The sequence below is a fragment of the Solea solea genome, chromosome 7 (genome assembly GCF_958295425.1).
Source record: "Solea solea chromosome 7, fSolSol10.1, whole genome shotgun sequence".
Lineage (NCBI taxonomy): Eukaryota > Metazoa > Chordata > Actinopteri > Pleuronectiformes > Soleidae > Solea > Solea solea.
In genome coordinates this window covers 11,584,452-11,609,821 of record NC_081140.1, presented here as the reverse complement: position 1 = coordinate 11,609,821, position 25,370 = coordinate 11,584,452, and positions in this window count along the sequence as shown.

Genomic DNA, 25,370 nt, shown 5'->3' with positions numbered 1-25,370 from the left:
ATTCATGAAATTGTTTTTTTTTTATAAACTTACTTGAGAACACATTGCAGAAGAAGGAAGACAGAGAGTGAACATGTGAAAAAGTAATGTCCCCCGAAAAGTATAACAAGATTTGGAGAACAAGCTGAAAATAAAGAAGAATAAAAGTAGTGGTTGGGAAAAAGGGGTTGGCCCATTTTTAGGTGATAATTTAGAATCAACCATGAGTGTTTTTACAACCACTGTAACATTACAGTACACTAACAATATGCTAATACTATAGTATTTCTTTTCACCAACTATTTCTGCGATGTTTCTTTGAAAATATGGTACTACCGTGATCTTACCTCCCTATTACAAAATTATTAGTATGCAACTAGCATATTGTCTGTGCTGTAATGTATAGTGATACCAATTACAATATGAATATGAAAAAAAAAGACGTGTTTAAACTGCATTGTGTCTGTATTGTTATTCAGAGCCAGCGTGGCTCCTTTATCAAAAAGCTACAGGCAGATTATTGCAGATTATTAAATCATTAAATCAGGGAAAAGCAAGAATTTACACAGTGCAGACATGTAACATTTTTAGTATGTTTGTTTAGTTAAATTACTTTCATTTCAGTTCATTATTAGAGTTGTTACACCTGTGTAGACGGGGTCATTACCGACGTTGCATAATAAAGTTTATGAGGTTTGAGCTATTTAACATCCTGACTCTAAAAGTAGTCTCAGACACTGTGACCCCCACTGCATAAATGTGCACGATGCCTGCAAAATATCTAATTAGCTTGGCCACGTGCTTGATAACAAGCCTGAGACATTAAGAGGAGGAAATAGCTTCAACCTGAACAGATCCAAAAGGACAGGTCTGTAAACTGTGTTTAGGAGGCAACCATCCAAGACTATTATTCAGCCATGCATTCAATGCTCCTTCACTATCCGTGCTCTAACCAGCATTGACTTCCAAATGGGACAAGCGGTGGCTGCAGAGAGGACTGCCCCTGCGAAGCGTGACTCAGGAGGGGGGGACACGTATTGACTTCAAAGGACATATGCTTTGAAACAGATTTGATCCAAATGGAGCACATTCACTGCATTAGCCTTAAATGAGCCACCCTTCATAGTTTAATGACTTCAAACGGAGAATCAGAGGTGAACAGAAATACTCCCACTTACTGATACATGATAGTCCCTCCTTTAAAAAAAAAGTGGGACATTGGCCCCTAAAAAGAAACACATGTAGTTTTTCAAGCCCATCTAAAACTAAGACTCATAAAGTCTGTTTGGACTTGTTTTGCTTATTCAACTAACTAACCATGAGAGGGCCAGAACATGTCCTGTCACTAAGTGCTTTTGCCCATTTTTCCAGAATAACTTTCAATATCTGGCAGTTATTTACAATTTACTGCATGTTTTAACAATTTGAAAAAAATAAATAAAAAACACTTAAAAATACACAGTTTTTGGATGTTAAATGTGAAATTTGAACAGTATAAAAGATATTTAAAATAACATTTGTTTGAGTCTTTGTCTCAATGTCTCAAACTCTCAACTCTTGCGAGTGACATTTCAGAAACTGTTGGAATCTTTTCAATAGCACAACATACACACAGTAATCTAGTCATCTGCGATATACTCGGTGTTAACGAGTTACAGATTAAGGCATGAAGATAATTTTATTATTTTATAGTTTTATTTAAAGACAACATTTCAAAAGGCACAATGATTATATAAGATTTTGTCTGTCCAGTCATTGTGCTCAGTACCTTACAAAGAAAATGTAATATTCAGGAATTTATGAAGGGATTTTCAATCTTGAAATTTAAGTGGCTCGTGGGCAGGTTCATTTATCACATTTATCATTTAACAAAAAAAGGTCACACTAATATACATCAAACCAATGACCAGGAACGTTCCCGTGTTGTGTTGCTTTAGATTCATCGGAAAAGACTGGGAAACCTCTGCAGAGGTCCTTGAACGGTCTATTACCCGTCATGTTTTCATTTAAGCTGTCAGTCAAACGGGAACACACACACACACACTCACATGCCTCCCAGCGCTCCGTACACAGCGATGAGATCAATGAACATAATGACAGACAGCACAGACATGAGGGGACAAACAGGTTCTCTTTGCTCAGCGAGTGCTACTGTGATTAAACGTGTTCAACAGAAAAAAGCCTGAAAAAGACACAATACAAGACTGTACATGCACAGAGATTGTAGAAGAGACTGATGCTTTCCCATGCCTTCAAACACCACCTGTGATTCCTCGAGGTATCTTTCTTCTTTTCCCTTTCCCACTCATCTTTCACTTCTTCTCACTTTCATCCTCATCCCCTACTCTCTCTCTCTCTCTCCAGTAAGGTACTCCTCCTTTCTTCTGTCTCTTGGCTGCAAGGTTTTGTAGAGAAGCAGATAGTCGTGACAGTCCCAGTTAAGCAGCCAGCCTGATATTGGCTCCAGCTCCTTTTAGGGGATAAGGCACTAACTAGAACATAGGAACAGGCGGCTACGTGTCTGTGTCTGCACACAGTATTCATGCTACCAAACCAAACTGATAATAGCCATCATCTAAATCTGCCACTTTTTTTATTATTAGTATTATTATTCTTTTGCACTCGGCTCCTCAGAAATAAATTTAATAAACACACTAAATCACCAAAGTTATTAAACTTTATCTCGGGGGAGCAAAAATGTCTATGCAAAATGTCATGGCAATCAACAATATTTGTTGAGACATTTCAATCACGGCCATAAATGTCAAGCTGGCAATATAAAAGGAAAAGTCATGGGACATCGTCAGTCATTAGGATTCATATTCCGACCAAAATTCAAAACAATCCATCTAACAGTGAGATGAAGTCTGCGTAAATCTGAACAAAGGTGGTGGGTGGAACAACAGAAATCCAAATAAACCAAATAAACCAATAAACGCGTGATCATTGACGTCCTTTAAGCGGCTACTGTGGCTTCAATGGGCACATATCAAGTATTATTCAATGAATGAATTACTAAGTAATTTGATAATTGATCAGATTGAGGTGCTTTTTCAACAATTATAACATCTTTTCTGATTTTACAGCTTCTTAAATGTGAATACTTTCTGGTTTCTTTGCTCCATATAACAAACAAATCATTGAAGGTGACATAGACCGGAAGCTCCAATTAACGCTGCGTTTTTGTGTGTATCTGCGTCATTACCTCGTTTATGAAACCCTAAAGTTTCAGAACAAACAGTTCAGCCACTGCTGAGAAAATAGTGTTGTATTGTTTTCCTGGGCTCTGCGAAGCGGATCGACACTTCCTTAATTTGATGTCGTCATCAGAAATCCTCACCACCGTAGCGCCTCCCGGTGCGGGCACTAGTCCGGGCACATCCGGTTGCGTACATTCAACCGCAGAAGAAGAAGAAGAACTAGTCTCGTTGTAGCTGCTGAGATGCAGAGCATCCACCGTGCCAGAGGGGGAGCTGTGTATCTGAGAGCCGGCCTATCTATTACGTCACTTCCAGGTACCTGGCCAATCACAGGACAGTAGGAAAGCTCTCGTTGGCTGGCCAATCACAGCAACTGTTTGGTCTGAAACGGCGCGGCTGACGAGAGCGTCAGCGAGGAGATATTTTGATCGGCTTGTTTGCAGCGATTAGGAGGTTTTTAATCATGAAAACAAGTTAATATATGTAAGTAGACCTCCATAACTAACATATATGTGTGATACAAGCATTCTATGTCGCCTTTAAAACGGAATTGTTTTTTTGGTTAATGGACAAAACAAGACATTTGAGAAACACGGATTAACATTCTCTGACATTTTACTATTCTGACATGACTATTATGGAAATATCTGTTAGCTGCAGCCCTACATGTAACATTATCTTCACATGTACTTGTACGGACACTCGACATGCACCGACGTGTGCGTTCATCAACACAAACAAGCCTTAAAGCTCGGTTTATACTTGCTGCAGTGCATCTGTAACTGCACATGCATAATTGAACTGCATCTGAGGAGGGGGAGCAGATCCATAGACCACAGAGACAATCACATCATTTTGGAGTGTGGGAGAGTTTTTGTGGAATAATAAGCAGAGCAACTTAGATTTTACATCTAAGTTGGGTTAAACACTGTCCCACATCTATTACATAAAGGGTTGCCAATTTCCTGATGAGAAAATAAGGAATAATACTATAGTATCTGTATGTAACTTTCTATCAACCACATATTAGTTTAAAAATCAATAAAATAATGTATTATATGTTTGCAATACCGTCTGAGCAGTATGCCCCCTTTTGCCATTTACCTTTATGTCTCACAGCATCTCCGTTGCTTCAACACACAGGACTCACAGTGAATCGGACGACCAATTAAAAGTGAACATTAACACTCAAACTACCGTAAATGATGTATCGGTGTAGGTCTTCCTCTTGCAATAATTTCCTTCTTTTCTCCAAACGATCGCCGTGAAAAGTGCAGATGAAGGAGATCAGAAACATGATGGATCGGTGGTGTTAATGCAGTGGCCATAGCTTACTTCAAAACCCGCCAAAGGTTCAAACGTTGTTGTTGACAACATCGGGGGCTAGCGCCAGACACATCGCTGGGCCTGGGGGGTTCTGTCACTATGCATCATATTCACATCACATATAACTTTGACTGACGACACACGTCAGTCAAAGTTATAACCAAATAGGAAATGGCAGCTTCAACGAAAGGCCAGCAATACTACTAGAGCATGTCCACGGAGCTATGATGCGTTTAATGACATCCAGGAAAATCCAGCTCAGCTTCACAAAAAATAACCATATTCTTTCTGGAAATATAATCATAACATACTGAAAAAGTAATTGAATACAGACACGTTCAGACACACATTAATTTGATTATTAAAAATAATAATAATAATAATAATAAAAATACTTTTTTGATATTGTCAGGGCCAGCAGAGAAGGCCCTGCTGGCCCTGACAGCCCACCACTGTGATTCATTGCTCTTGTTTGGAGCACATGTGACAATAGCCTCCAGTCGTCGGTGATAAAGTGCACAGTTATAATGAGGTACGATACGGTGGCAACAGATGTCCAAGCATCACGTGTCATTTCTATCCTGCCCTCTGTCATCAGTGAGGCAATCGCGGTGCCTTTTCGTACCGTATATTTTACGTTATTTAAATAATCGGAATTTGGTCATTGGTCGATTCAGAATCGTCCACGTCATCAATGTTTTTCCTCACCCCTGCTGACCACAGGAGGAGGGTTTTATTTCCCCTCATACAACTTGTGTAATCTTCATTGGTGGACTAATCTGTCATTTTTCAGTTTTGCACCGACTGTCCTCATTTTATGGAGCGCTTAGCAAACCTAACGACATATTACTGCTTTATAGCCCATAAGGCTATGCTTTTCAGTTAGTTATGGTCAGTCCGCAGACGTCATGTTCCCTGAGCCCCGTTCTGACCCAGCTACACTAAATGTGATATGACAGATTGAGGGTCACTGCCTTCATTTATAACACGGGCACCGAAAAGGAACAAAAATGAAGCTGCACTCACTGACACCACAAGCGTAAGATCGCTGTATCCTGAACCCAGGATAGCCTTAGGTAGCCCTAAATGCAATGATGATTCACTGACTTTGAACATGTTTGAGGACAGAGTTGTCTGTGTGTGCGTGTGTGTGCGTGTGTGTGCGTGTGTGTGCGTGTGTGTGCGTGTGGAGGGACATAAACGCTACCGCTGGGAGTTGAGAAGGACACGCCGATATAACCTGCGTTCTGAACACAGACAAACTGCTCTGTCAATGTTGTGTGACTGTTTGTGCGCACACACCTTTATGCTGGCGTGTGTGTGTCCATCTGTGGCTTAAACGAAAATAAAGTGAGAGGTGAGAAGCTGTTTTCAGGCAATTACTCTGACCCTGAGTATTAGCTCTTTATTTCCCTTGGTATCTAAACATATTAGACCATCCTCCGGCCCTTGAGCTATACACACACACACACACACACACACACACACACAAACACCGTCATATTCACAAAGGTGCACCCATGCGAAGATATGCTTAAAACATTTATGTAGCAGGTTTTAGAAGTTGAGTGGAAAAGCACATATAGGGTGATAAATCAAAGTTGGATTCATTTGGAATGAATTCTTAAGGTTATCAGGTTTGAGGGTAAGTTGTCTGCAAAAGAAAAAAAAACATAGGGAAAAAAGAAAAACTTGGAATTCTAATGCCTATCACTTCACCACAGAAATCCACCATTTAATCCCAGATCCGTTGTGTCCATTCGTCTGGAACAAATAGCACGGAACGGCTGACAAGAAGATGGGGAAGATGTCAGGAAATCCATAGGAATTCTACACGCTTGAAGTAAGCCTCGATGGGAACAGACGATTAGCACGACACATTAAAATACAGCAAATGTCATGCCAGCATGAGTGGCACGTGGATTAAAGAAAGGATATAGTGTTTTAATTCTTACACAACCAGCTGAAAATAAAGGGACGGAGGGTATTGAGAGGGCTAGTGATGTTTTAAATGCAAAAAAATTCTCGATGCCTCTTTGAGCCTTACCTATTCTCCAAGGCTAAAATGTATCTACCAGCCACTGCAGGAGGGAAGGGCTGAGGGTTAATATTAAGAATGTCTGAGCTGAGGGGTTTTTTTTTGTCTTAAGGTCAGGTTTTACATATCATATCCACACACACGCACACACACACAGGAATTAAAAAACAAAGTTATTCAGAGTTGTTAAGCGTTAAACACATAAATACTGTACGTAATGAAGTTGAGTTAAGCCCTGCAGTCCCATTCATTTGAACACACACACACACGTGCACATGGATGCTGTCTGGGACTAACTGATGTGCACTCACATACACATACACTGTTAGTGACGGTGCCTATCAGCCACCCACAGTAAGTGACCAGGGTTAAATATACAATGACTGCTTGTCCCACACTCAGGATTAATGGGCTGTGTAGAAAAGAGATAAAGGCACATCATTACCACACCCACACACACTCGCACACACACTCGCACTGAGATAAGAAACATCATTAGTAGAGATGGTGGTAAGTCTGTTTTGAGCCGATTATTAACTTGTGTTTCTTGTAGTGGGGCAACAATGTAAACAAACTTTAAAATATGTAAATAAACTCAAAAGGGATGAGGGATTTTCCAAGAATAATTATATTACAGTTAATAGAAAGGTCATTTTCTTCCAAATGAGCATTGCCCAAGGGATACAGATGCTGTCAAGTTTACTGATGACAGGAGATGTTTCTCTACCATTTAATTATTTCAGTTTTACCTTTAATTCCTGAATGACACAGACATGTTGCTATTAGGTTATATATTAAGGCAAATTGTTTTTAACATTTCCATGTACAATGTTTTTTTTATTTGCTTAATCCAGCCTCTCAAGTATGCCTTTCAACCACATGTCTTCACTTCTTCTTGTCTTTACCATTCCGCTTTGCTCCTCTATTCCAACAACATTTATTAAATGGAAGGTGGACTTAGCTAGTCGGATGAGTTTGTGGCATAACATACACACAAAATAAATTCTTCAGGATGAAAATGGTATATATTGGTCACTCACACTACTACCACATTACTACCGCTGTTTCAGGAGAGAGGAAAACGTTCGCGAACATTAATCAGGCATAAGGTGATTGTGGTTTTATTTTATTACTGACTGATTGTACTCAATTCCATTGTAATTCCATTGTAAGTCGCTTTGGATAAAAGTGTCTGCCAAATGACATGTAATGTAATTACATTAATTAAATTTTTATTTATATTTAAACTTGGAAAGTCCCAAGGATCGATTGATCGCAATCAACAAACTCCTGGGTTATTGTGGCCCAAACAAATGGCCATCATACAACAGGCACCCTTTCCCTATGGAGTACCCTGTGTACTTATGGCATAAAACTGTGTTTTTTAGTAGGAGTAGGAGAATAAATCAAGGGTCACCACTTGCTAAATTCTAATAAATATCCCTGCATATTCAACCACAGAAAGGTGATCAAAACTCTTCCTTATCCACTTAGCTAGTTATGTGGATTAATGCAGATGACAGGACAGGAACTTGCAACACCACAACTGGAAAATGTTGAGCAAAACTTATTTTATACTTATATATTATGTGGGGAGCCTGGTTGTTTTGCATGCCCAGACAAATGTTGTAGTTTGGATATGCATCATGTCCCATATCACATTAAGAGAAAGCTTTTATTTGTTTTGTACGTGTATTTTATTGTTCTTCCCTTTTGCAGTGTCCTTTTTAAATGTTTCCTTTTTAATTAAATGTGGATTTCATTTTAATTTATTTCTCTAGCTTATCTTTAAAATCTAATCTAAAACCCACTGTTTATATACTGCATCATGTAAATGAATTATTCAGATGGTCTCACACATATCACATGTATACACACACACATACTAATCAAAGTATCTGTAACCTTTGTGCACGTTACTGTGCACAAAATATACACTTAAAGTCTATATATAGCAGTCACACCCACAGACAAATGCACACTCTCACTTATTCATTTGTCCCGGTAGATGTGGTGTGTGCATAATCTCTTTTAATAATACATAACAGAAATAAAGCTACTTATTGCATTATTAACACGGTGGTGCTCGGGGACACCAATGGTTTATTCTACATCATAAGCCAGTATGCTGCATGGTCAGTCCCAAACACAAACACATGCGCACACATACACTCCCCTGTGCATGAACGTGAATACTTACTGACGCATAGAATCACAAAGTGATATTGTTGCTGATATGCCCGAAGAGAATGGACATTTGATTGCAGGCGAGTGGCTGTAAATCATTCAAGGGGTGATGACGACGATGTCTCCTTGCACAACACCTACTGATCGTAAAAGACATCAGAGAGACAACAGGGTGAGGTGATTGCCTGGTTAGTATATGGGAGGAGATGGTTGCAGCACTCGAGACTAAGGCCTTACTGACAAATATGAGTCACATGATGGGTGTTTCCATGCTAAACCCTGCAGAAAGTGATACAAGCTCAGAGAGTCTGCAAGTAATATTTCTCTATGGAAGCAGAGGGAAAAAAGGAAATGTATCAGTCCAACCAATCAAAGATGAAATTCAGCTCCTTAGTGACTTGCACATGCAGACATTAAGGCGGAGGAGCAGCACATCTCCTTCCTTGCTCTTTTAGATCCAAGCTGCGATAGTTTTACTCTTATCTTGGCTGTTTCCTTTTAGTAACTGCAGCCTGAATCGTTTACGCTTTGCAGCTGACTCAAGTAACGTGGCTACCACTCATGCCAGACACTTTTCTGTGGCTGCAGTTGACACTTATCTCACACACTGAGACAGACACGCTTTCCACAGCAAACTCACCGAGTTATACATTAGACCTCAAGATTTGACGATTCAACCATACATTTTTATTAAATATCAAAATGCATTGCAATGCAATGCATCTTGTTCACATGGCAATGTTTTAATCAGAAATGTAAGCATTCTTCTGCTAGAGTGTGATAACCTTTGAGAAGAATGTCATGGTTTTATGGTATTGCACTGTAGCACCAGTATATGTTTTACATTAAATCATTTAAATCGTGTAACGTACTGTTGTCTATATGTTAAATCCAGTTGTACTGCTAAGTATAATTTGATTGATTAGCCTACTGATCGATTATTCAGATTTTATGTTGACGCACCAAACACTTAAGGAAAGAGAGAGGGAGAGACAGCGTCAGCAGTTTACACTCACGCACGGAGGAGCGAGAGTGACTGTCCACTTTTCCGTTTACTTAACAAACAAACATACACACACACACACACTCATGAGGAGACGAGAGAGAGAGAGAGATACTGTTTACAACTTTAGAGACACTCTGCTCCTCTGAGAGGTTTGCAACTAGCTGATGCTAAACATGCTAACTCTTGCAGCTGGTTGCATACACCCATTTCAAGACCTTGAATTTGTTAGAATGATTTTCAGAACCCCTGTTGACATAAACTTAGCACACAAAGTAAATTCGTATTTGGTTGATTATTTCTTTGTTGTAACTACACCTCTTGGCAATAAATCTTATACCATTAAAAAGCCTGTTTATTTCCCTTTTGAATTGTGCCACATTTATAAGGAAAATGCTTGGGCGTGCCGTTTGTGACCAACACAACCACATTGGCCAATTTGCGACACATGCTGTATGGAGAATGGGATGCCATCCCACAGCAGTGTGTGACCAAGCTGGTGACCAGCATGAGGAGGAGGTGCCAGGCTATTGTGGCTATGTGTGGTTCTTGCACATGCTACTGAGGCCCCTGTGTGTTAAATGAATTAATTGTTAAATTGACAATATGTCTTGTTCCTTGAGACTTCACTCATCCAATCCAATAGAACGACAAAAGAGTCAACAAGAGTCAAGCCACATACTAAACTCTGCTGCTCAAGCGGCTCAACAGGCTTTGCAAAAGTAAAATGTATTGTCAAGAAGCATCGTTACAGCAATCGACTAAACACAAATGTCCTTACTTTTTGTGCTAAGTTTATATATAGGTCCAAGTATACTTTGTTAATGCGTCCAAAAAGTGAAAAATAAAATGGGTCAAAGTACAAAGTAAACTGCTGCTGTAAGCTCCACATTCAGCACAATGGAGACGTCCATTTTCTTAAGTGAGGAAAACTGCCAGTAGACCTTTCACAAAAATGGAATGTACTGATAATCTGTTGGTTACTTTAAAAAGCAGATACATATGATGCCAGCTACCCTTTCAGACAAACACGGTAAACCAAAACTGTAACATCTAACTCTCTTCAGCGTTTGAGGTAACCTAGTAACTGGTTAAATGGTTCAAACTTTTTGAAAAATTGTGTCCGACAGTGACACTCTGTCCTCTATATGCAATTATGCTGTGAAAATCAAATTGCTGAAACATCGCAATGTTTAAACAACAGAGGTGTGAGCTATTAGATTTTGCCTAATACGCAGAGGGGCAGTAAACACAAATGTACACAACCTCCAACAGCTATCAATGCTCATGGGAAATCTCCACGGTAACCCTGACTATATAAATCCTGTGTTTTTCAATGATTCGAGTGTGTGCGTCACATACAACATATCTGCCGGTGTTTATCACAGCTCATTACCACGACAACGGAAAAGTCAAATCCTCTTATGCCAATGAGCTGCGTTTTGATTTACCCAACTGCTCTTGGGAGAGAGGCCTTATCCACAAGTGTGCACACACAAACACACATGGTGATAGGTTACAATGAGTGTTTAGATTCATCCCAATACTCCAGGGAGATCGAGACTCATTATGCCGTGGATATGTTGGCTGTGAGATGCTTAAGCTGAGGCCAGCGCTGCGAGGCCACCAGAGAATTCAGTCCTGGCTCCTTCATTGCCTCTTATTTACCCAAGTCAGGCAAGGACTGACTACATCTGATAGCCAACTGGACACCCGGTCATTTTGAAGCTGCAAAAATCAGACATATCAACATATTTTATGCATAACACAAAAACAGAGCCACACAACTACACACACACACACACACACACAGATGAAATTGCAAACTCAGGAGAGTAGAAGTGGAGATGAGATGAGTGGGCACCATCATTGCCCATGGCCCAGCTAGACACACAGATATTGAAAAGTACACACACAGTTTTGGCTCAGATAAGAAACAAGATGGCACACATCTCACTGAACTGATATCAATATTTGGCCGCAGAGATATTTACACCCCCCTCAATCAGAGGGAACAGATGGTCTCAAGGTCTGTAGACTGTGTCCATCCCTTTCACCAAGCACCAAGTCCTGGCACTTTTCACACATAGTGGAAAAGACAAGGTCGCTGGACAGGGAAGGACAAGTAAATGAATAGGAATGAAAAGGGATAATGCGGCCCCATTGTTTTGAGAGAGACATGCCAACAATGTTAACAAGGTAATTAAGTGAAGCAAACGTAGATTGGATTGTTTTTGCCCGCCTGCAGAATAACAAGTTCACTTAATGAAAAAAAATCTGATTACTGTTTGCAAGTTAACTTTCATACATGGAACAAGTTTATTTTTATGAGTGCAATGAACGAGCAGTGGCCGTGAAAATGGTGGCAAAATCATAGTTATGGTTCAACACCTTTAGTTTCACTTAATGTAAGAATATTTCTATAGATTTGTAGATTTCTTACAACACAAAGCACAGACACAATAGAACATGCTCATCCTCACACCCAAATACTTTCCTACATTCTTTGATCTTATTTCTCTTTGTGAACCGTTGTTAATGTTTTCATTTATTTATGTCAGTCTGCAAAACTGTCCCATCCGTGTAGATCAAGCACCATGTGTGATCTTCTTGTGGGGAACCTTACCCTTACGCATAACACCAATCTTAGCCTTAAACTTGACCAGTTCCTCTGGACTGAGGTTCTGCTTCATTAGGACCAGGTTTTTGTTTCCTGGTCCTGGTCCTGACAAGGTGGGTGTTTATGAACACCAGAAATAGTCCTACAGTGGAAACACACAACTATTCACAAATAGATAACAACACACACTAACCCTGGCCCAGGTGAAATTGAAATTGCAGTGATACATTTCTATGGAATTGCCCTCGAAGGCACAATTGCATAAATGCAACTTGGGAGAAAAACCTTTCACCGTTCTGGGGATTAAATCTCCTTCCTGAGCCCCGATCAAATACCTGATTGTTCGGCCTGCTGCTGCTCCAAGGTGAAGCTAATACGCGCACATGCACACAATCTTTGATGATATAGATTAATCCATTCCATTTTTTGCCTACTAAGCCATATTCTCATCTTTCCTCACAAAATATATATTTCATCTCCTCACAAAATCCATGATAATTTCCCTTGCTGCTTCAAAGGGCTTTAATTGCACCACCTTCAATTAAACATAAGCCAATATCCCTGAACAAAATCCTCTTTAGTTGGTATAATACAGTTACCTTAATGCTCATACAGAGGAGGAGGAGCTGCAGAAAATGAGGATTTAATACGGCAGAGACCGAGATCAGGGTTAGTCCTCATTAAAAAAAAAAGGATATATTCAACTACTGTCTCTTATCTAAAGAACTCTCAATTTGTATGCCTGCTTTTTGTAAATAGTAAATGGTCTGTACGTTTCTAGTCTTGATGACCACTCGAAGCTGCTTAACACTACAGTTTTGCCATTCACCCATTCACTCTTGCCCAAGGAAACATCAGCATGTAGACCAGCAGAGCTGGGAATCAAACCCACAACCTTCCTATTGAAAGACGAATTGCTCTACCACTGATCCACTGTAAAAAAGAGTTTGAGTCAAGTCAAAAAACAACAACAGTGGAGCATAGAATGTGAAACACATTCACACAATTAAGCATGTCGATTTTTGCACACGAGAATATAAATGCAACTAAACACCTATGATGCAAAGTGTGTAAGTGTGAGTGAGTGACAGGAAACGAAGTTCCCTACTGAGAGAAATAATTAACAGGTGTCAAAAGCACAAGATTATTTTAGTGTGTGTGTGTTTGACACACTAGCCTGTTCACATTCTTTACTTAAGCACTTGCTTACCAACTCCCCTATGAAGTCTGTTGTATTGTTGTTGACAATGAGAAGGGGTGACCTAACTCCATTTTCCAAACATTATTAGCATGCAGCCAAAACAAAGGCGAATAGACTATAAAGGCTGTCACCGAGTCAGAATTAACAACCAGCCTGAGAGAGCAGCCACTTAGCCGAGGCAAGATTGACAGCCTTTGATTGCATTATTATGCATCAATCACATTTTCATCCTTATGAACAACTTGTGTCAGTGATGCAAAAATACTCGGAGATTTTGGCACGAGCGAGACGTTCGAAGATGAAAGGCACGGACACGGAAATAACTCGCACAGAGTTTGAGTCACTTCAACACCTGTGTGTCTCTTTATCGTCCACCGCTCGTCACTACCTGTACTCTCTCTCTCTATCAGCTAAGTCCTGATGGCAGCGCACCAGCAAGTGTGTTGGCAAAGTCTGCAGCGAGCTAAAATCTAGTCTGCAACTAAGACTTGACAAACTGCTGCTGGCAGAGATACCCCAAAACTAAAAGAGAATGAGAAGGATGTGTATACACAAGCTTGTTTTTTCCCCCTCTCCTGTTGTTTGTTTGTTTGTTTGTTTGTCTGTCTGTGCACATAGCCTCAATGAAGTTGTTGCTAATACGCACGGCCTGTCTGCGCGCGTGTACATGTGCGATATATAATGCATTCATGCAAAGCACGTCGAGCATACAGGTGTCATTATTTTTGGCTCAGCATGTACGTCTATCATAATGAATTTTTTATGCTCCATCTCACGCTCACAACAGAGATGAGATCTGTAAGCAGAAAAAAAGAAAAAAAAAAAGGCCTCGCGGTCGGGCTGTAAATTATAAATCGAGAATGCCCAGAGTCTGAGGATATAAGGGAAGGTTTGTGCTGCGAGTTGCAACATTATATTTTGTAATTTCCTCTTTAACTATTAATATTATGCTCAAACTTGTAAGTTGTGCACACACACACACACACACACGGAGGATAGCGAACATTGGCGCTGTTTAGACATAGTCAGCATAAGTACACATTTGGATGATGTTTGTTTGTTTTCCCCAAACTAGCCACATTTTGAAAAGATGTACACACACACACGCACACACACACACATGCACACACACGCAGGCTCAGTCTTTGAAGGGGGTGTGTGGAGCAAACTTGACAGTGAAAGTAAGTGAGATTTTGGATAAAGTTTGTGGCAGGTTTTCATATAATTTATTTCCTCTTCATAAATCTTGATAACCCCTTAACAAAAGTGTAATTACTTTTTTTTTTTTTTTTTTTTTTTAACACTTGTCTTTGCCATTTCAAGTCTGAGGACTCGGGTCCAGTCGTGGAAACAGGTGCTTGAAAGAGGAGGTATTCATCATTAAACTAAGAAAATCTCCTTGGTCTCACTTAACTTCTGGGGTTAGACGACAAAGAAGGATAAGACGGTAATGTGTTTTACGCGTCCCGTTCATTGAGAGCCACATCAGTCCAAAATCTACCCAGGAATATTTGCAACGGTGTGAACGTCTGTTCAAAATCTCCCCTCCAATTAGACACATATTAATGACATTAGAATATGACTTTATCTAACTTTATCACCATGTAACACACTGTATATCAGCCTACCTTTGAACCCAATGGTTTCACATCTCAAGGATTGACGGCAAACCGAATTTGACACATTTCATTAATTTACTTCTGTCATTAAATTTTATTATGATCATTTCAGTTAATGGCTTGTAAACCATTAAATAACTACTGCAACATGGCACAAGAATTCTGTCCCCACTGGACCCTTCAGCACAGGAGGAGGAGACGCGTGGAGTCAAATGACTGCATTATGTAAGTTTGTTGGAACGGAGTTAAAAATGAACTTGAATGAAAGTTCATGCCATCACTGCTCTTCATGAGGATATATCAGAAATCCAGTCAAAAAGGGCAACAAAGACAGATAGGTGTGAGGGAAGGGGATAAACTGTATTTTAAAAAGGTCACAGATTTAACAGATTAAAGGTTTGAAAAATGATAAAACAAACCATTTTTTTTGGTCTTTATGACACCTTGGAGGAAATCATCAAAATGCTCGTAATGTCAAGCTCTTGTGAGGTTTCTCATTTGCTGCTTTTACCTTCAAACTGATTCTGCTGAAAAAAGCACACAATCACTAATCATATTTAATTGAATCACTTATTTGCAATTATAAAATGATCAGATAATTATACTAAACTGCACGTAACTGCATTTGTTCAGGTCTTACGACACACTCCTACAAAAGTAGTAGTGTGTAAGTTGTTGTTTTTGTTTAAGTCTGTTAAATTGCCTCAAGTGATGCCATTTGAGTGAGCATGAGTTGAATCTGAATCGTGTAGGTTTGAATTTTCCTATTTTCTTCTTTTTTTTTAATCGATAAGTGTGGCATCAGAAGAACATGAGCTAACCATCCTCCCACTCATTCCCATGTGATGCTACAGGCTCAAGGCTAAAGAGAAAAACACCACAGTCTCCAACTGCACGCTTAGCATTTGTGCAGCTATGAGGACCATGAAGCACCAGAATAGAGAAATATAAGTTATAAAGAAATTATCTATATGTTTTTTACATAGTAGACGTTTGACACTTCGGGTTTGTTTGCATTGTTGTTGATTTGATTCCATTATTGACCTTTATGTCATAGTTGTGCTTTGGCAACACATGCAGATGCCATGCTAACAAATTATATTGAAAATTTAAAGAAGCCTAATCATCAAAATATTAGCTGATGGTGTTTTGGAAATGGAACTGTTTCCATCATAGATGTGTCTAGGTGTCCACCTATAGATCAGGGGTGTCAAACATATGGCCCACAGGACAGAAGTGGCCCAACAGAGGGTCTAATCTGGCCAGTGGGAGAAATTTGTGAAAAGAAAATATTATATTTTTCAGTTTCAGATACCTGTGACTAAATGTCTTGTGCCTTTTTAGATCCACTTTGATCTGTATGTTGCAATGCACTAATGTGTTACAGGTAAACCTAAAGCATAATATTGTAGAAATTGCAGTTATTTTTCTCAAGAAATTTCATGTTGTTCATCATGTGTTTTGTAAAAAAGGTACTTAATTAAATATAAAACAAAGGGAAACATTTGTTTGTAGGTTATTATACAGTTATGTTACTGGTCCGGCCCACATGAGATTAAACTGCACTGTATGAGTTTGACACCCCTGATCTATAGATCAATTAAAATTACAATGAGTGACAGCACACATCTGCATTATCCAAAGGTTTCTATTTTAGAATAGAAGAAGATGTCGGACAACAAATATTAGAAGACATTAGGGCATAAGTAAAGAGAGGAGGAAAGACATTGGTAATGAAGGTAATGCAGCACTGACCAATTAGAACTTAGACCACTGTCCATTACGAAATTTGTGAGGTGTGCTCCACTTTGTTTTTCTCAACATCAAAGATTTAATAAAAATGCATGATAATGATACTGCAACCTCACCTTTATTATTATTATTATCATCTTTGATCTGCAGCGGGCAACAATGCGCAACAAGAAGACAACAAACGTGCAAGAAGACGAAAAAGATACTCCTCCCACACTGAGCCAGAAACTGTAATAGTCTCTGACACGAGCTGATGGGGTTAAAGCTAAAAGAAGATGTGATCACCCATCGGCACCAGGTGTGTGGAGGGGAAGTGAGGGCATTCGTGTGTGTGTGTATGTTTCCCTGCATGTTTGCATTGATTTGAGTGAGCATGTATATGTGTTTGCAAAATGTCTTTAAGCGCAGCGTGGTTACTGTGAAATACAGGCTGAAAATAGCTGTGCTCTGAGATCTTGTGACTCTCTCTCTCTCACACACACACACACACAAAGAGACACTATCAGGAGCCTGTAGACCTTCTTGGTATGAACAACTTGCAGTACATTGTGTAAACATAACCCTCTGCTGACAGCACTGTGGAAAATTTGGATGCTCATTTTTATTTCATCCCTTTTTGAGCCCGTCACTCCATATGCACGCTCAGTGGAAACAGGGTTTACTGAGCCTATAATTTGTGGCAGATAACAGCTAGTGGCACACGGCAGGTGGCTATTAGTCCTGATAAATTATGAATCGGCTTTATCATGCTTACGGTCTGTCTCCAGTTGGAAATAAATTAGACTTGGGTGGTGGTTTATTTGGAATTCATACATTCTTGTACATAATGAGGTCTTTGAGCGAGTGAAGGTACGTTTGTGTGGAAGTGAGTGCGTGAGTATGTGGTTGAAAAGGTCCAGGTTTATTGTGTGTGGACATATCTCATGTGTGTATGTGTGTACACTTGTGTGGCTGCGAATGTTGTACTTTTGACAATAACTAGACGGTAATGGCTCTCTCCTTATGGGGCCAGTCTGATTGTGTATGATAAAGACAAATGAGCTGACAGCGAGGAGCTTTGCTCAAACCACAAGACAATATAAACGGCTCCATCTCCTCCCTTACACACAGACATCAATGACACATTTGATTTGTGCTAACCAGAGTCCATGGGAAAAGACCGAGATGGGTTCATATGAAAGTCCAATTAAGAAGAGACAGTTAAAAGCGTTAAAGGATAATTAAAGCAACACTGAATGTTCTGACAGTTTTCCCATTGAGGCCTTTCTCCTTGTCTATCTCTCTACACACAAACACACAACTCTCTTTCTCTCACAGCTCCAATCAAAATCAGAACAATCCATCTGAGATGGCAGCCTAAGTGCAGCAATGTGATCCCCATGTCTCCTACATTTATTGTGAGAACTTGCTGATTAAAGCATAAAATACATTATTTTGTGAATGAAAGATAGTTGCTCTCAGGGATTTAATAAAACGCTTTTATTGCTCACATTCAGAAACCCATGACTGAACAAAGAAGGCTAGAATACTACCTTCTCTTCATCGTCTTTATGTCGCGATAGTCGTCGATAAATAAAGTTGTCTGACGGAAAAATATATGGTGGCTGTCGCAAGACTGTAATAAACCAGACAAAAGATTTTATTTTGAGCAAACTCACCCTGGGTTGGAGCTGGCAAGAACACAGGGGGTAGGATGTGTCAGTTGCAGTGTCAGCTGCCATTGCAACCTCATCCAGACTCGTATGCCCAATTCTTCTCTTTTTATTAATTGTATTTATTAATCAATCAGATCTGAAGAGGATTTCAGCAGAAAACATAAAACAGTGTTTTAGAAATGAATTACAGACCCAGGCTGTAAGCCAAACTGCACATTAGGACAACAATGTTGACATGCATCAATGTAAAACTAAAGTTTGCTTGAAGTTCAATTACATTTCTGCTAACTGAATTGAAATCGCTGTTGTTCTCCAAGTGGAATCAGTGATGAGGGACTGACGTAGCGTGATTTCTGCTGGACAGGTTATTTCACATACTTCTCTAAATGTTTTTGTGGCTTGATGGCCGTAACTAGAACACAAAGCAGGGTTTATTATTATTTCATGGTTATAGTTGCAAATGCATGTAATGTTGACCACTTTAATTCTGTAAACACTGTACATTCCTAAAATATTAGGAATAATAAAATGAATGATTTTGTGTTATACTGTAATTTATTTTTTTTGCCTAGTCTTGATATTGAGGTGTTTTGTGTGTAGATGAACAGATGAACACCTTATTCCCACCATCTGTCACTTTGAACCAGTAAAACGCCAGTAAATTAGTTCAGAATTATTTTTAAATACAGAAAGAAATTGAACATAAAATACATGATTAGTGATTATAATTTTATAAACCCTAAACAAATCTGTGTGAACGTGTCAGAGGGCTTGGAAGGAAACTCAGAGGCCAGGTACCAGTCCTTCTCCCTCATGTTCCAAACACAGCAGCTGGTGATGACAAGTCACTTTCACTGCCCCAACGAACTATGCTGCCAAAAGGTCTTGACCTTACCATGTTTGTTAAGAATTGACACTGTATAAATACAAATATGAATTGATTTAAATCCACAAAATATCTACAGGCAGCACAGCAGTAGTCCTCTAACACAGTAAGGTCTGTGAATACACAAAAATCTTCTTCAAGGCAGCACTTGGAGACCTAGGTTTACTCAGTTGGAACGTGGCCTCAAAAGTTCTTCTTCTGGTCCATCGACATGTCTCTACAGTTGGCACAGGGACGCCATTTTAACCCTGGCAAACCAGCAGAAGGTGGGTTATCATCCCTGCTCCGATGCATCATGGGGGCATTAAAAACTAGACCTGGTTTTCTCTCCAGCGGCTGTGCTGCTAAATCTCTGCTCCTCCAGAATCACGTCCTTCCAGAAGTCTACATACATAAAAGACAGAGTAGAGAAAATGAACGCCTGAAAGTGGTTCGGCGAATGGGCGTCAAAAGATGAAAGTGGGAGGGACTAAATCCTGATGCAAAAAACTTCTATTAGGTCACCTGATGTCAGGTTTAATGTACATGAGCGAAACATGATACACACGTTTATTAGGTTGGGTCAGTCAAAAAAGTCAATGATGACCTCCAAGATGACCTAAACCATATTTGATTGAACGCCGACTCTTAGGTGATTTTGGCGATTTCGCACTAATTGTATTTGTACGAACTTGTCCTAAAGCTTTCGTGCGATCATCTTCAAACTTGGTGAGGTCACTGTGGACAAGTTGAGGATCAAACTATTACTATCCCAACAGCTAGCCCGACATTCACGATAAAACGCTAACACGATATGGGATAATAACAATACATTTTGCTATCATACATGTCCATGACCTGTCTTTATACAGGAACCAAATCAGGTGACACTGTCATAGAGGATGACGACATTATGATTGGAAAAAGTCATCGTAGTTCATGGAGAAGGGAGTGATGAGCAGAGGAGTGTTTCTTCATTGCAAAGTTCAAGCTTCTCCTCTGGATGTCACTAAAAATTGGACGATTAAGCATTAATTTTTTTGCTCAATTGCTTTAGATGTTCAGATGTCCAAAACTTCTTCTGAGAAGTCCTTATAGTCATGATGTAAAGGGCACAGAAGGAGAAAGAGAAGGATACCCTTGTGCATGAGGAACTATTTGAGTGAATAGCTCTCTTTCCTGCCTTTGAACACATTTCATTTCCGCAAAACAGAACACGAAGGCCATCAGATAAATATCACAACATTGCATCGCTTTAATAACATTCACCCTAATATACACTGGTAATGATTTTGCATGGAAGTCATCAGACTGTAATTCATGTCCACACTACATCCTGTGCACTAAGGCTGTATCCTGGTGCCTTTCTGCTTATCTCTCCATCCGCCATTCTGTTTCTTTTCTATTACAGGATGGGGAGGAGGGTGGTATCAAATGGCATCAAATGATAATTCTACAGTTCAATAGCAAGTTCTTTCCTTCCGCTAAATTGATATCATCACAAGAGGGAAATTGCAATGGGAAGGTAGATACGGGCACAAATTCACACACATACACATATGAACTGAAGTGATTGCTCACTTCACACAACCCTGACCTCCACAGTAATATCTGGCCCTTCTGTCACCTACTTTCTTACCCCAGAGATGCCAATCACAGGGTTGCACGGCGAGAAGGTCAGAGGCCGTCTGTCAGTTCCACAACTACCAGTGGCCACAGGCTCTGAACATGTCCACACCCCCACACACATATGCACAGTGTCACACGTACTATTGACTGCTCTGTGAACCTGGTGCCCTGTGTAAAGCTCTTTTTTTTCCCACAAGAATTATTAAGCACAAAGAGTCTTATAAGCCATAATAATGCACAAAATAAAATGTAAAGTGCAACTCAATTTTTTAAAAGCTCTTTTTTTCCCAATCCTGATTTTCATTTTCTACATTTTTGCAAGGCTGGAACACACTTGAATCTTTCACCACAACCAGAGATTACATATCCCAGTTGTTGCCACTTAAGAAAGCAGCAGATGCACGAGTCTGATAAGTACTCCATGTCCTTCCGTCTGTATTGGGCCTTGGGTTTTCTCCAGCGACACACTATTTTACATAACAGCACACATGTTTGCAATCAAAGCATGTTTTTTAAGCCATTAGCCTTTATTTTGCCGTCAGTACATTTCTCATGGAGGCTATACACCCTCACCCTGTTCTCTTCATGTACGGTGGGGGTAATGGTGTTGTTAATACCGCATCTTCACATCCTCCCGTTTACCACTAACACTCCTTTGTGCTTGCCAGGGGCTGTGCAGCTCTCACAATTAACCTCCAGAACTGCGAATTAAGGGAAATCCGACTTGACTTCGGGCTTAATTACAAAACAGTGGGGAGCTGCTGCTCACATGTGCAGATGAAGTACACAATGAAAAAAAAAAAAAGAGTACACAAACAGATGCAAGCGCGATAAGTCCCCCCACAAATACACCATGAATACAGAATCATGGAAGTCCTATTAAAAGCACAAGTGCATGAGGAGAGAGGATATGCACAATACCATATCACTGACATGTTTTCAATCATTTCAATTCATTTTAAAACATTTCGGAATTAAGCACAAAAATGACTCTTCATCACAGTGTCATTGGTCAAATGTAATGAACACATTTGATCACAAACATAATATATTCAAACACTAATGTTTCAGCTCCAAAAAGGGCCCCAAATATTGGCATGCATATTTCATGTTTTGATTAAGGGTTTGGCCAGCAGTATCTGAGCATCTTTCAAGGTTCAGAAATGCATAAATATTAATTAATGTAAGCCCACTGTCTTCTCTTTGCTCTTTCTGCATTATGAATGACATCACATAACATTAGGTTGCTGGGTAATGATAAGAGAACAGTGGTGCTGGTTTGATGAGTTATGCATGAAAGGACTTCTTTCAACCCTCCCCAGTTTCAGTCTTGGCAAAAGTCGTTTGCTTAAAGCTATTTTGATGTGTGCCTTTGTGGGCTTTCCCTTTTCTTTTTGTCTTTCCAAACTTCAGATTTACAAATTCAGAATCCATTTGCATGAAGCAATTTTTTTTTTGCTTGTGCCAAGTTACTTGTACATAAGGGTGTTACTGAGTGGTTAGGCCTTCAAATTGCTGTTGTTTCATTGTTATGGGTTAATACTGCATGTCGGAATCTATGTACTGCCCCCTCTTTATACATTACATTACATTACAAATGTATTCATATGTTAACATTGAGGACATGGGGAACAGGGCAAATCTGAGCTTCTCACACAAAATAATAAGTGGGTGTGCAGCCAATGTTCCCTGGCTATTTTTGGAAAAGTTTAAAGCCTGTGAGAGTTCAGCTCACTAAATGCAGCCAAAACACATCTGATTAAAAAAAGACTCACATCTGTTGAAGTTAGGATAAACAACATAAGGTCATATTCAAACAGGCAGCAGCAGTACATTAAAAAAAAGTAATAGCCCAGAGTTGTCTGATATAAAAAAAAAAGGAAGTTGGTTCACCTGCAAATGATTTCTGTTCTCCTTCAATACTTTCTGGGAGGAAAGAAATACTAGCCAGCTTCGAGAAGAAGATTCATCTGACGCCTAACAGCCCACTCGTCCACATTGCAATAGCAGCCATTTTGTGCCCGACCATTTGCCCCTTCATCAGTTAACCTCCATTTAACAGCAGCCATTTTGTGTCTGATACCCAAACAGTTTTGGTCTCCGTGGGTCAGAGAACAGTTGGTGCCTCACAATTATTACGACAGTGAAATATGACGGTGAGACGATCATTTCTGTTTCTAACTATAGAGTCTGTAATAGCACAGTGTCCGTGCTTTATGAGCTGAAGCTGCAGCACTTGCCTCTCGCCACTGGCACACAGGCCTGACGCTTGAAATGGCATACTGAATGACTGCCAAACACACACACACACACACACACACGTATTGCATACAGAACAGGCAGGCAGAGGGACACATATACTGTGACAAACTGGCAGACATACAGTGGACCAATGAAAATAAAAAAACACTGCTGAAATACTGTGATGATTTCTATAGCCTTCAAATATGAAAGGTAAGAATATTTTTCTTGTACAGTAAATCTATAAAAGTCATTTTAAATGTCATGCTCATTCTGTGTACAGCACTGTTGCTTGTCTGCATCATGAATAAGACCAAATGAAGGACGTGCTTTTGAAACAACACGCCAAGAGCAATATTATCTACAAACACCTCCCTGTTTGCTGATCAGGCTGCACACCTGCAATCCAGCCACACATCATCATGTAGGAGTGTATTCTCACTGCTTCTTCATTGACACCTCCCCAGATTGCTGTTTCAGCCAGAGTGGCAGACCGTGATCACAGGCCAATTAGAGCTCTGCATTCTGAGCTTTGTGTTGTTTAAACGTTGAACTGATCATCGTCTTCCAGTCCCATAGAGACCCACTGGTCGCTTGTTTCCCAGTCCAGTCCACCAATCAGTCATCCAGCAAGGGTCATTACTTCTCTACCCTGCTTCGCAAGCCATCAGCTTTGCCTTCATTTGCAGTAATCTACACCTTCATAAACACTTTCTTATACTTTCAGGCCCATGAATCTATTTCTGACATTTGGAGTTCCCTTTTGTTCATAACAGCATGTCACTACATGGATTCTGCACAGGGTATTTCCAATTATATTATATTAAACAGCACAATATACACTGAGCAAACACTAGAGATAGACATGCAACTCATTATTCATGACTCATGGGTTATATACTGTTTCTCCATAACCCATCTCCCATCCTCTGTTCTTATCATGGATAGACTTACATGTAAAATACTACTGTAAACACTGTGCAGGAGGCAGCACAAATGAATCAATAGCACTGATCCTTATTCTGTCAGCCTCACTTTAACACTTTAAATAAACATCATTACACTGCATGTGCATACGGTTTTATGACAAATTATTTGAGATAACAATGACTTTTTTCTCTGTTTATAACAAACACTATTCGGGTGTATCACTAAGTGCCCATTGAGGATGAATATTCTGTGTGAAGTGAGGACAGATCCTTATACGGGAGAGAGGAGATCAGGAGGAGGTAGCATCTGCTGCGACAGTGGGGGGGGGGGGGGGCAGGTTACCACACAAACACAGCTTTGCCCAGCTATCCTTGTTAAGACACTGCATCGACTCCCATTCATTTGGACAGCATAACCAAACAACGATCTCTAACTTTAAACATGACCAGTTCAGGCCTCCTCGTCTTCAGCGACACGTGTGAGATCGGATGTACATCAATGCTCAGTGTTTCCAGAACATGCACAGCTTTTAGCAGCTTCGACATGATCTCCCTTGACACGTACAACCTGCCTATTGGATCATCTTCAAGCTTAACTGTTTAAGGATCCCTGGCTGTCTCTAGGACCCATAATGATGAACATTGTTAATCTATCACTTGGATCTGGTGAGGCGAGGTTCAAGCTTTAAAGCTGCAGTAATTAAACATTTGATCCAGGGGTGTTAAGTTATTAAAGACCTGTTTCAAATATTCCTTTCTTCTCAAAAGTTCTACGGAAACGGAGCTCACGAGAGTGGCAAATGACTTATTCCTTAACATTGATGCAAACTACATGTTGGTATCTCTGGTCCGGCTCTTACTTGTTGATAATAACACATCAATGTGCATAAAGTAAAGTATGGACATCAGGCTAAAAGGAATCAACAACAGTCTGCTTGGAAGGTTTAGGTATGGTGCTTCCAGTATGGTGTCATATCAGTGGCCATTCCTTTTGTATGATTTTCCCATGACTCAAGTGGAAGCAATGAAGGTGTGCAACAGGTTCATCTGAAGATGGCTGGGCGTTCAGCAGTCAGCACACTGCTATTGTCTGTCATCAAGTGCAGCAGAAAGTGGAAGTTGCAGG